Below are 12,437 nucleotides of genomic sequence, written 5' to 3' on the forward strand. Positions count from 1 at the left end.
GATGACCTACGCGTAAAGAAAAAGCAGCAGCAGCAAGTTGTACCAAATATTGGACGCTTGTTGGAGTACTTGGCATTACAGATGGGAGGCATCAAATCAGAATAATGACAAGGTCGTAATTACCACCATAAATGTCTGAGTTCTTCATCTAAAGGTAATTACAAGCATCTACCAGGGAAATCCACATTTGACAAATATTTGCCATCGATATTTTGGATAGTATTATTTTTTTTTTTTGCGTGAAGTTTAGTGTAGTAGGCCACTATAAACTGAGCATTATTTGTAAATTCACAATTACCACACAAGCACAGTGAGCATTTACATTTCTTGATTACTACTAATAGTGTATCTCAGTTATTCAAAGCTATGGATCGATTGGCCCTCAGAGTATGGACTCGATCCAGCTCGTATTTCACAGCTATTTCACGTCAACGACAGTGAATTGAGTACAACAAAACTTTGGAATTGTTGATATGTAATCACCGAGGCGGATCTCTTCGCCTACTCATGGACAGGATGATAGAACATGTATGAGGACATGGGGAAATTGTACTAGAGAGAGTCATAAAGGGCAAAATACTTATATTGGCGTGGTAGAGAGAGTCGTGGGGTGGCCCATCAGATGAAACAGAAAACTTATGCGGGAATAATTGTCAATTCTCATTCAGTGTCAACGTTAGTCATTAGATCAGTCGTTGAACCCCTGCATGTCTTCCTGCACATTTCGTTACAGTATTACACATTACTTCTCATTTTACGTCACTTTTGTTATCAACAATAGTGTCTTAAGATGGCTGAAGTATAAACACTTTATGTGAAATAAGACAGCAACAACTATCGTTAAAGAAACTACCCAGAATTATTCATGAAGGTTAATATGACTACTGACTTACACCAAGAAGTTATTTCCTTCATATCCGAATATACTATTGTACATGACTTGCATTCATGTTTTAAGTTTCCACACCTCAGCTAGTACAAACGGAACTGTTAGAGGATTACTTTGTTGTCCGTCCGTCTGTCTGTTCGACTATTATTTTCTGATAACCATTCTGTGAACTACAAATTTTAGTCAATGCCCTCTTGACTCGTTCCATGGCAGAGTAGTTTTGTTTCATAAAAACAAATAAATAAAATAAAAGTCAAATATTGCTAACAAACATGACAAGTATAAATGAAAGGCAGTTACAATCTTTACGAGAATTGCATTTATTATCACAATTTCAACTTTTACATGCTGTAAAATTATATTTTCATCTCTTCACGATCACCGTCGCTGACAGCAACCGTGTCCACAGGATACCGATCAGCGGATTCAGTTGTATCAGCGACACACGAAGTATCAATGTGGCATGAGTCTGAAACATACAATTATTTCATTGTTGTTACAAGATATCGAAGCAATCTATAGCACGAGGAAAAATAGAGCAGAATTTTATTGTTTTTTTTTTTTTTTTTTTTTTTTTTTTTTTTTTTTTTTTTTTTTAAACGAACGATTGAATAACACACATTTTCCTAGTGAAGAAGTTTGGTGGTGAATTAACATACTGTAATGAATTCTTGGTGGATTCCTTTACATTGAGGGTCATTTTAAACTACTGGAGTAACTATAAAGTGTCATTGACTTGCTATCATGAACTGGTATGTGTAAAACTCAGCACCAAGTTTCTACACGTACATACATATTCCGGGAGCCACCATACGCTGCATGTGGAGGGTACCTTACACCACTGCTAGTCATTCCCTTCCCTGTTCCACTCTCAAATGGAGGAAGGTAGAAAAGACTATCTATATGCTTCCGCACGAATCCTCACCCCTCTTGTCTTGTGTTCGCTGTCCTTGTGTGAGACGTATGTTCGTGCCAGTAGCATCGTTCTTCATTGTCATATATGCCTGTCTCCTAAATTTTCTCAGCAGTGGAAACATAGTCTTCCTCCCAGGAGAACCCATTTGAGTTCACGGAGAATTTATGTAAAACGCACGTCTCCTTCGAATGTAAAAGGTTGCTGAATTTTTACTTATTTTTTCAACACCTCTTAAATATTAGATCCACAAGTCTTTCAGTATTAGGCACTGCAAACCGTGTGTACTGAAAGGTTACCGATCCCTGCTCCAAAAAAACTAGCCAGGTGCAAGTAGGATTCGATCACTGAGGGTTTCGTATGTGTATACAGACAGCTTGCCCGTTCCACAAATCGAGAATCTCGACCATTTTTGGCTGTTATCGACACTGATACGTGCCAGATATCGGTTCCAGGGATTCCAACACTTTAGATAATGCTTTTGTTCCAAATCTGACGTCGGATAACATACGTCTAAAGGCGTATTTTTTTCGTTTAATATAATACAAATTAACAATTTTCGGGTGTTTTCCTTTACTTTTTACTGTGAAATCTTGCTTCTCGCCGAATTTCATCAAATGGGACGTACCTTATAGATTTTGATGAGTAAGGCTGCGAGTATCGAAATATGTGACGTACATGGCCTTATCTTTTGATTGTGTTGACTCAGAAGTTTCAACTTTTTACACCGCCAAGGGGCCGTAGATTTTACCATATGAGACAAATATCAGCAAGATACGCCTACCCCTTCCTAAGAAATAGGATTGTCAACAGACGGACGGACGGGCAGACAGACATAACAACTGAGAAAAAAATGCATGTGATGTAACTACAGATTGACCGTTATCAGTTGTGAGTGACTTCCCGAGTGTGAAAATTTGCAGCATAAATGGCCGTATCTTTTAATAGCGTTAAATTAGAAGCATAAATATATTACACCGCCAAGGAACCATAGACCTTAGGGTGTGACATAAATTTCAACTTGATACATTTATTCATTCCTGAGAAAAGAGGGACTCAACAGATGGAGAAACAGGTATCAAATGACAAAAAAATTTCCGCATAATATTATTGCAGATTTGCAGTTTTCGGATTTTGTGCTTTGGTTTTATTGTGAAATCTTGATTTTTTGTTATATTTCCTGATTCTAGGTCAACGGGAAGAAGGATAGGTTTTGATGAGTGTGTTTGTATCAGAAGATGTGACATAAATGGCGATTGCATTGGCTTTGAAGCTTCAATTCCTTATGTCGTCAATGGGCTGTAGACCTTCGTGTGTGACATAAATTTGAACTTTACATGTCTATCTGTTCCTGAGAAAAAAGGGTTTGTAACAGTCGAAAAGGAAGACAGACAGGCTGGAAACGAGGTGGTCCTATAGCAATTGCGTTTTTACCGATTGAGGTATGGCACCTTAAAAAGGAGAGGAAGTCCCTTCATGACCAGGAAATATGTCACTATTTTAGCGAATTCAATGACACGAATCAAGCGACCAGCTGATCCTCATTGTCCCTCAATGGCTAATTCAATATGTAGAAGGATACAGAATAACTCCGTAGCCCGACATGCCTGGCCACGTGGCTCACCTTTGAAGCAGCAGACCCCCGGCGCAGAGCAGCGGCCGACGCCGCCAGCGCAGCGCATCTCGGGGCTGTCCAGGGGGCAGGGCGCCGTGGAGCGGCAGACGGCGGTGTCCGCGGGGCTGGCCAGCCGGCAGCCCATGCGGGGGCCGCAGCAGATGTGAGGGCCCAGGCACACGCCCTGCCCTCCAGGGCCGCACGGCGCGCACCTCTGCAACACCGGCAGGCCGAGCTGTAGCCGCGCTGCAAGTACAGCAATCCGTTTAAGCAGCTCAACCTGTCCCGACGGAGACACAAGAGTACCTGTGGACCGCGGGGTAGCCGCGTGGTCTCAGGCACGTTGCCAAGGTTCGCATGGCTCCATCCGTCGGAGGTTCGAGTCCTCCCTTGGGCATGGGTGTGTGTTTTGTCGTTAGCGAAAGTTAGTTTAAGTTAAATTAAGTAGTGTGTAACCCCAGAGACCGATGACCTCAGCAGTTTGGTATCATATGAACTTACCACAAATTTCCAAAGTACCTGTGTACTGAAGCACAGTAGGTCAACTTGTTTCCGCACATGTATTGGGTGTGTATTCTCCTTAGTGTACATTAGTTTAAGTAACATTATGTAGTGTGAAAGCCTAAGGACCAATGAGCTCAGCAGTTTGATCCCATAGGAACTTACCAAAAATTTCCAAAGTAGCTATGTACTGTAGCACAGCAGGTCATCTTGGATTTCCTCAAGCCCGAGCTTCACGGACCCCGTTCAGCCTGCTGCAGCTGACAACAGGTTGCGCTATCAATGCAACGTGACTAGCCGGGGTAGGTTTCAATAGGTAACTTCAAAAATGGTTCAAATGCCTCTGAGCACTATGGGACTTAAAATCTGAGTCCGGGCAATCGCAGAGGGTAGGCTTACTGGTAGTTAGGAGCTCCAATGTTAGGCGCGTAATGGGGCCCCTTAGGGATACGGCGGCTAAGGAGGGGAAGAAATCCAGTGTGCACTCCGTGTGCATTCCGGGAGGAGTCATTCCTGATGTGGAAAGGGTCCTTCCGGATGCCATGAAGAGCACAGGGTGCAGCCAGATGCAGGTGGTGGCACATGTCGGCACTAATGACGTGTGTCGCTTTGGATCTGAGGAAATTCTCTCTGGATTCCAGCGGCTATCTGATTTGGTGAAGGCTGCCGGTCTTGCTTACGAGATGAAGGCAGAGCTCACCATCTGCAGCATCGTTGACAGAACCGACTGCGGACCTTTGGTGCAGAGCCGGGTGGAGGGTCTGAATCAGAGGCTCAGACGGTTTTGCGACCGTATTGGCTGCAGATTCCTTGACTTGCGCCATAGGGTGGTGGGGTTTCGGGTTCCGCTGAATAGGTCAGGAGTTCACTACACTCAGCTGGCGGCTACACGGGTAGCGGAGGCTGTGTGGCGTGGACTGGGAGGTTTTTTTAGGTTAGAAGGCCTCGGGAAATTGCGGGATGGGCTGCAATGTCAAAGGGTGCTTGGCAATTACAGGACGTGCTTGGATCAAGGAACAGTCGGAATTATAGTTGTAAATTGTTGTAGTTGCGCTGGAAAAGTCCCTGAGCTTCAAGCGCTAATAGAAAGCACAGAAGCTGATATCGTTATAGGTGGAGAAAGCTGGCTAAAGCCTGAAATAAGTTCTGCAGAAATTTTTACGAAGTCTCAGACGGTGTTCAGAAAAGATAGATTAGGCAGAATTGGTGGTGGAGTGTTTGTGTCTGTCAGTAGTGGTTTATCTTGTAGTGAAGTCGAAGTAAATACTCCGTGCGAATTGGTGTGGGTGGAGGTTATACTTAACAGCCGAATTAAGTTAATAATTGGCTCCTTCTACCGACCCCCAGACTCCGATGATACAGTTGTGGAACAGTTCAGAGAAAGTTTGAGTCTCGTAACAAATAAATACCCCACTCATACGGTTATAGTTGGTGGGGACTTCAACCTACCCTCGGTATGTTGTCAAAAATACTTGTTCAAAACCGGTGGTAGGCAGAAAACGTCTTCCGAGATTGTCCTAAATGCATTCTCCGAAAATTATTTCGAGCAGTTAGTCCACGAACCCACACGAATTGTAAATGCTTGCGAAAACACACTTGACCTCTTGGCCACAAACAATCCAGAGCTGATAGAGAGCATCATGACTGATACAGGGATTAGTGATCACAAGGTCATTGTAGCTAGGCTCAATACCATTTCTTCCAAACCCATCAGAAACAAACGCAAAATAATTTTATTTTAAAAAGCGGATAAAGTGCCACTAGAAGCCTTCCTAAAAGACAATTTCCATTCCTTCCGAACTGACTATGCGAATGTAGACGAGATGTGGCTCAAATTCAAAGATATAGTAGCAACAGCAATTGAGAGATTCATACCTCATAAATTGGTAAGAGATGGAACGGATCCCCCGTGGTACACAAAAAAGGTCCGAACGCTGTTGCAGAGGCAACGGAAAAAGCATGCGAAGTTCAGAAGAACGCAAAATCCCGAAGATGGGCTAAAATTTACAGACGCGCGAAATTTGGCACGTACTTCGATGCGAGATGCCTTTAATAGGTTCCACAACGAAACATTGTCTCGAAATTTGGTAGAAAATCCTAAGAAATTCTGGTCGTATGTAAAGTACACAAGCGGCAAGACGCAGTCAATACCTTCGCTGCGCAGTGCCGATGGTACTGTTATCGACGACTGTGCCGCTAAAGCGGAGTTATTGAACGCAGTTTTCCGAAATTCCTTCACCAGGGAAGACGAATGGAATATTCCAGAATTTGAAACACGAACATCTGCTAGCATGAGTTTCTTAGAAGTAGATACCTTAGGGGTTGCGAAGCAACTCAAATCGCTTAATACGGGCAAGTCTTCAGGTCCAGATTGTATACCGATTAGGTTCCTTTCAGATTACGCTGATACTATAGCTCCCTACTTAGCACTCATATACAACCGCTCGCTCACCGATAGATCTGTACCTACAGATTGGAAAATTGCGCAGGTCGCACCAGTGTTCAAGAAGGGTAGTAGGAGTAATCCATTTAACTGCAGACCTATATCATTGACGTCGGTTTGCAGTAGGGTTCTGGAGCATATACTGTATTCAAACATTATGAACCACCTCGAAGGGAACGATCTATTGACACGTAATCAGCATGGCTTCAGAAAACATCGCTCTTGTGCAACGCAGCTAGCTCTTTATTCGCACGAAGTAATGGCCGCTATCGACAGGGGATCTCAAGTTGGTACCGTATTGCTAGATTTCCGGAAAGCTTTTGACACCGTTCCTCACAAGCGACTTCTAATCAAGCTGCGGAGCTATGGGGTATCGTCTCAGTTGTGCGACTGGATTCGTGATTTCCTGTCAGGAAGGTCGCAGTTCGTAGTAATAGACGGCAAATCATCGAGTAAAACTGAAGTGATATCAGGTGTTCCCCAGGGAAGCGTCCTGGGACCTCTACTGTTCCTGATCTATATAAATGACCTGGGTGACAATCTGAGCAGTTCTCTTAGACTGTTCGCAGATGATGCTGTAATTTACCGTCTAGTAAGGTCATCCGAAGACCAGTATCAGCTGCAAAGCGATTTAGAAAAGATTGCTGTATGGTGTGTCAGGTGGCAGTTGACGCTAAATAACGCAAAGTGTGAGATGATCCACATGAGTTCCAAAAGAAATCCGTTGGAATTCGATTACTCGATAAATAGTACAATTCTCAAGGCTGTCAATTCAACTAAGTACCTGGGTGTTAAAATTACGAACAACTTCAGTTGGAAGGACCACATAGATTATATTGTCGGGAAGGCGAGCCAAAGGTTGCGTTTCATTGGCAGGACACTTAGCAGATGCAACAAGTCCACTAAAGAGACAGCTTACACTACACTCGTTCGTCCTCTGTTAGAATATTGCTGCGCGGTGTGGGATCCTTACCAGGTGAGATTGACGGAAGACATCGAAAGGGTGCAAAAAAGGGCAGCTCGTTTTGTATTATCGCGTTATAGGGGAGAGAGTGTGGCAGATATGATACACGAGTTGGGATGGAAGTCATTAGAGCATAGACGTTTTTCGTCGCGGCGAGACCTTCTTACAAAATTTCAGTCACCAACTTTCTCTTCCGAATGCGAAAATATTTTGTTGAGCCCAACCTACATAGGTAGGAATGATCATCAAAATAAAATAAGAGAAATCAGAGCTCGAACAGAAAGGTTTAGGTGTTCGTTTTTCCCGCTCGCTGTTCGGGAGTGGAATAGTAGAGAGATAGTATGATTGTGGTTCGATGAACCCTCTGCCAAGCACTTAAATGTGAATTGCAGAGTAGTCATGTAGATGTAGATGTAGATGTAGATGAGATCATCAGTCCCCTAGAACTTAGAACTACTTGAACCTAACTTACCTAAGGACATCACACACATCCATCCCCGAGGCAGGATTCGAAAATGTGACCGTAGCATTGTCGCGGTTCCAGACTGAAGAGCCTAGAACCGCTCGGCCACAGCGGCCGCCTGTAGGTAACTTCGCTACAGTTCATTTATCACAACGGTGGGAGCAGGAAAAGGAACTGACCAAACTTAAAGAAGTCTGAGAAGAAATTAAGAAGCAATGCCCAAGTCCAGGAGGGGAAAAGCTTTCGTGCGTTTATGAAGCAGTTTCAACTAAATAAGTATGCGTCTCGCAATGCCAGTTGTGTAAACAATTACTGAACCATACATTCGGGAACCTCGAGTATGTTAAGCGATGTTTGTAAATTTTTCCAGCAGTTTCCTCACTCCATAAATATTTAGAAAAAGGACAAAGACGCAGTGGTTGACAAGTGAGTAGAAATGTATGCGAAGGCCGTGAGGCTATTTAGGAGTTTATAGGCAAGTATTGATTGAAACAGCAAAAAAATAGCACTCAGTGCGTATTAAAAACCACATTCTGGTGGTATGTAAGGTAGTGCGTAGAAAGTTTAGTACGAAAGGAAAACTTCTTCCTTGAGACTTGTAGTTTTCAAATCAACATCAAAATGCGTTCTGGGAATATAGAATAAACTGTTTTTCACCGAACCCGGAATACACATCTTTGAAAAAGTAATTAAAGTTGCTGTGACTGGGGTCAGCCAATGGTCTTGTCGCAGTGGTAGCTGTGGTTCCCGTCAACACACCAAAGTTAAGCGCTCTCGAGCTGGGATAGCACTTGGATGGGTGGCCATCCGTTCTGCTGAGCGCTGTTGGCAGGCGGGGTGTACTCAGCGCTTGTGAGGCAAACTGAGGAACTACGAGTATTTCATAGAGAAATAGCGGCTCCGGTCTCGTAAATTGACGTACGGCCGTGAGAGCGGTGTGTTGACAATTTGCCCCTCCATATTCACAACCAGTGGCGCCTGTGGGCTGAGAATGATACAACAGCCGGTCGGTACCGTTGGGTTTGAAGGCCTGTTTGGGCGGACTAACCACCCCCCCCCCCCCCCGTTTTTTTTTCTGGCTGAAACACACTAAGACTACAGAAACTAGACTTCCAAAACTTTACTTCAGTTGGCCTTTGACTGTAACAGACTAACAGACACCTTCAGGTTCATAGGAACTTCAACTTTCAGAGATGATTCTGCTTACTACAGAAAAGATGCATTAGAGATTACCTGATGATATTTTGAATTGAGAATAGTCAGTACTACAAGAAAGAGAAAGTTTCAGAGATTTGTTCGTATCGAAATAAATAAATAAAACCGAAATATGCCGCAAAGGAAGAACAGGAGAAATAAAATTTACAATTTTCTGGCCTACAATGACCCAAAATGAACATATTTTTCGTTGAGCCTCATCTTATGCTAATCGGGTAGGAAAAGAATTTTCATTAATGCCGATGTCTGCTCATAACACTGTGATGAAGGCGAACAGAATAAACTGCTCCCTAGCGTAGTGCAGTGGGAATATGGGCGGGCAAACAGTCCGTTCTGCTGATAAGGTGTGGCAGTTTGCCTACCTGGCTAACAGGTAAGCATGGGCACGCTAAAAGCTGAATGTGGACACTTCCACTGTGCCGGCCACACTACATGCATGGGTCCACGTACGCGCATTGGCCTTTGAGCTCAGGTGTCCCCACTTCTGCAAGAGGAGTGGTCCATACACGTCCCACACTATAACCGTGTTGCACATACCCTACTGCTTTTTGCTACACCAATTCGGTGAAGAGAGGTAGGGGAATCATTCTGCCAGCTGCAACATGCAGGTTGCAGCAGTTATCTACGTCCCAGCACAGAAAGCTCACCTCTGAATATATAATTGATCATATTACACTAAAACTAAACTCCCCCCGAACAGACCAAGAAGGCCCAACGGTACCGACCGGCCGTCGTGTCATCCTCAGCCCACAGACGTAACTGGATGCGGATGTGGAGGAGCATGTGGTCATCACGCTACTTTCCGGCCGTATGCCAGTTTACGAGACCGAAGCCGCTACTTCTCAGTTAATCAGTTAAGAAGCTCCTCAGTCTGCCTCACTAGGGCTGAGCACCCCCCCCCCCCCCACCCCCCGCTTGCCAAAAAGTGCTCAGCAGACCGGATGGTCACCCATCCAAGTGCTAGCCCAGCCCGACAGCGTTTATATTCGGTGATCTGAGGAGAACCGTGTTACCACAATGGCAGCGCCACTGGCTGATCATATTACACTGTGTGACAAAAAAGTGATCACCCAGAAGACATGGTCAGTTGTCAGTGTAACTTCATACATGTACACACCATCATCAGGTACATAAATGATTAGAGTTACAATTCTCTCTGACCAGAAGAATCCTCAGCAGAGTACTTTGGTGTTGTTCGCGTTTAGTGTTGTTGCAGCGTCTGGCGGGGTGTACAAGGAACGTGAACATTTTCAGAGTGATCACGGTGACGGCCACGGAGATGCCGCGTACTCGTATGAGAGAGCATTATCAGCACCCAACATTTTCGAAAGGGGCCTCATCGTCGGTCTCCATTTGCCTGCCTGTTGCCTTATCTTAATGAGAACAATCTAAAATTATCAGTACACGCATCACATAGTGACGATAGGTAAATGTCTATATATGTATATAATGCTCACTATGCAAGTCAGGATCAGACTGAAGTATGTCATTAAGACTAGACACTGTCAGTGCGATCTCAGTAGATCAGGCTTGAGGGTGCATCAGTCGGTTCGAAATTACTCAACAAAAAATATCCGCTGCAACTGTGATAGACTTGTAATCAACTCTTCATTAAATAAAAAGTTTTCTTTAAGTCCAACTTTTATTGCTGAACTAGCAATCACTTAAACGTTTAAGTTCATATTACATAAATTTCCAAATCGTGATTGTATATAGAAGGAGTCATTAAACTTCTAAGCAACTTTTCAAACTGGAGCAGCCCGGAGTGGCCGCGCGGTTTGAGGCACCATGTCACGGAGTGCGTTGCCCCTCCCGTCAGAGATCGAGTCCTCCATCGGGCATGGGGGTGTATGTGCTGTTCTTAGAATAATTTAGTTTATATTAACTTAAGCCTTGTGTAAGTCTAGGGACCGATGACCTCAACAGTTTGGTCCCTTAGGAATTCACACACATTCAAACATTTGAGCATTTCAAACTGGAAAATATTCGTGGTTTCACTCAGCATGCAGTAATCAGACAGTACCATTTTTGTACACTCGCGATTTCCACAAATTATTATAACATCATATCTATTCGCTGTTGCAATTATGGACGACCTTCAGCAGTACAATGGAATGATGCCAATAAAAATTTGTTGCCATAATGGTACTCGAACCCGGATTGCCGGTTTATTTTACCATTAGGGTATCCGAGTACGATTTATAGACAAACCCAAACTTCCCCATGTTGTCAACTCTGTGTCTAGTCACGAGTCGTTCTCGGTTAGCCTAATGGTAAGGCAATCGCTCCCCATAAGCGAAAAATCCGGATGTAAGTCCCAGTTCAGCACAATTTTTCATTGTCGTCATCCCATTATACAGCAGATGGTTGCCCATATTCGCAACTGCGAATACATTTCATGTATTTCACAAAAGTTGCAGTCACTACAGTGTCTGCTCCATCAGGAACATTGCATCGTACTTATGAACAACACAGCTACTGCAATAACGTAATTATTGTTAACTTCTGAAATAGTCACTAGTAGAATGCAATAAAACCACGGGATGCTTTCCTTTTTCATTCCAGACTGCAAAGAAGCAAGACCCTACCGCTAATATCAGTGGTGCATAATGGTATCTCTCTACCGAGCCCAGTGTTAAAAACGCAAAGGAGCCTCCCACTAGCACGACCGCATGTCAAAATCAAGTCTCATCATTCTAAGCAGTTCCCCATTGTTGCTGAGTCAGAGTCACGAAGTTCGACATAGGTAAAACCAGCAGACGTTTTTGAGACCTGCCAGAACAACAAGATAGCGTACCTACTGGAGAAGTACACTTGGACCAGAAACTAAAGGATATTGATGTCGGTCACCCTTACAAGACGTTTCCACACTGCTGAAGAGGACAGATTCACCAAACCCGAACTGAGGGAGATGACTTAACAGCAAACATAACGTGAAGACAATTTAGAGAGAGTTGATAAATTTGTTAATTGTGTAAATAGCGGGAAGTTTTAAGGTGGAATCAGTAGACAGCGCAGCGAGTGAGAACATGGACGGCTTACGTGTTGCAGGCCGGCCCTCTTGCCCCCACGGGGACAGTTGGTGATGAGACACGCGGCCGCGATGCTGACAGCTACGGTGAGCAGTACTGCTTGCTGGAACCTCATGGCTGCTGTGTGCCGGTCGAGTCGCGTCCACCGCTTTTATACCCCCACAGCCGTCCGGGACTGGAATACTAACGATGCCCACCGTCCAGGCCATCTTGTCCTCACTGCTTCCAACCCCCTCCCACATCCCCTGTTTCTTTTCACCTCTGCACTGCAATACAACCACTCATGCTCCAACCCTCTTCATCCTTTCATCTGTCCCTTAGTCTCTTTGCACCTAAGTATTTTCTACCACACACACACACACTCAGGCTCACGTGTGTGTGTGTGTGTGTGTGTGTGTGTGT

The 12,437-nt window shown here is 44.2% G+C and overlaps 1 pseudogene; it reads right to left on the reverse strand.

Annotated features, from left to right (window-relative positions):
- Positions 1–1,245: 1,245 nt before the first annotated feature.
- Positions 1,246–12,150, reverse strand: LOC126281709 (isotocin-neurophysin IT 1-like; annotated as a pseudogene).
- Positions 12,151–12,437: the final 287 nt, after the last annotated feature.

The sequence above is a fragment of the Schistocerca gregaria genome, chromosome 7 (genome assembly GCF_023897955.1).
Source record: "Schistocerca gregaria isolate iqSchGreg1 chromosome 7, iqSchGreg1.2, whole genome shotgun sequence".
NCBI lineage: Eukaryota > Metazoa > Arthropoda > Insecta > Orthoptera > Acrididae > Schistocerca > Schistocerca gregaria.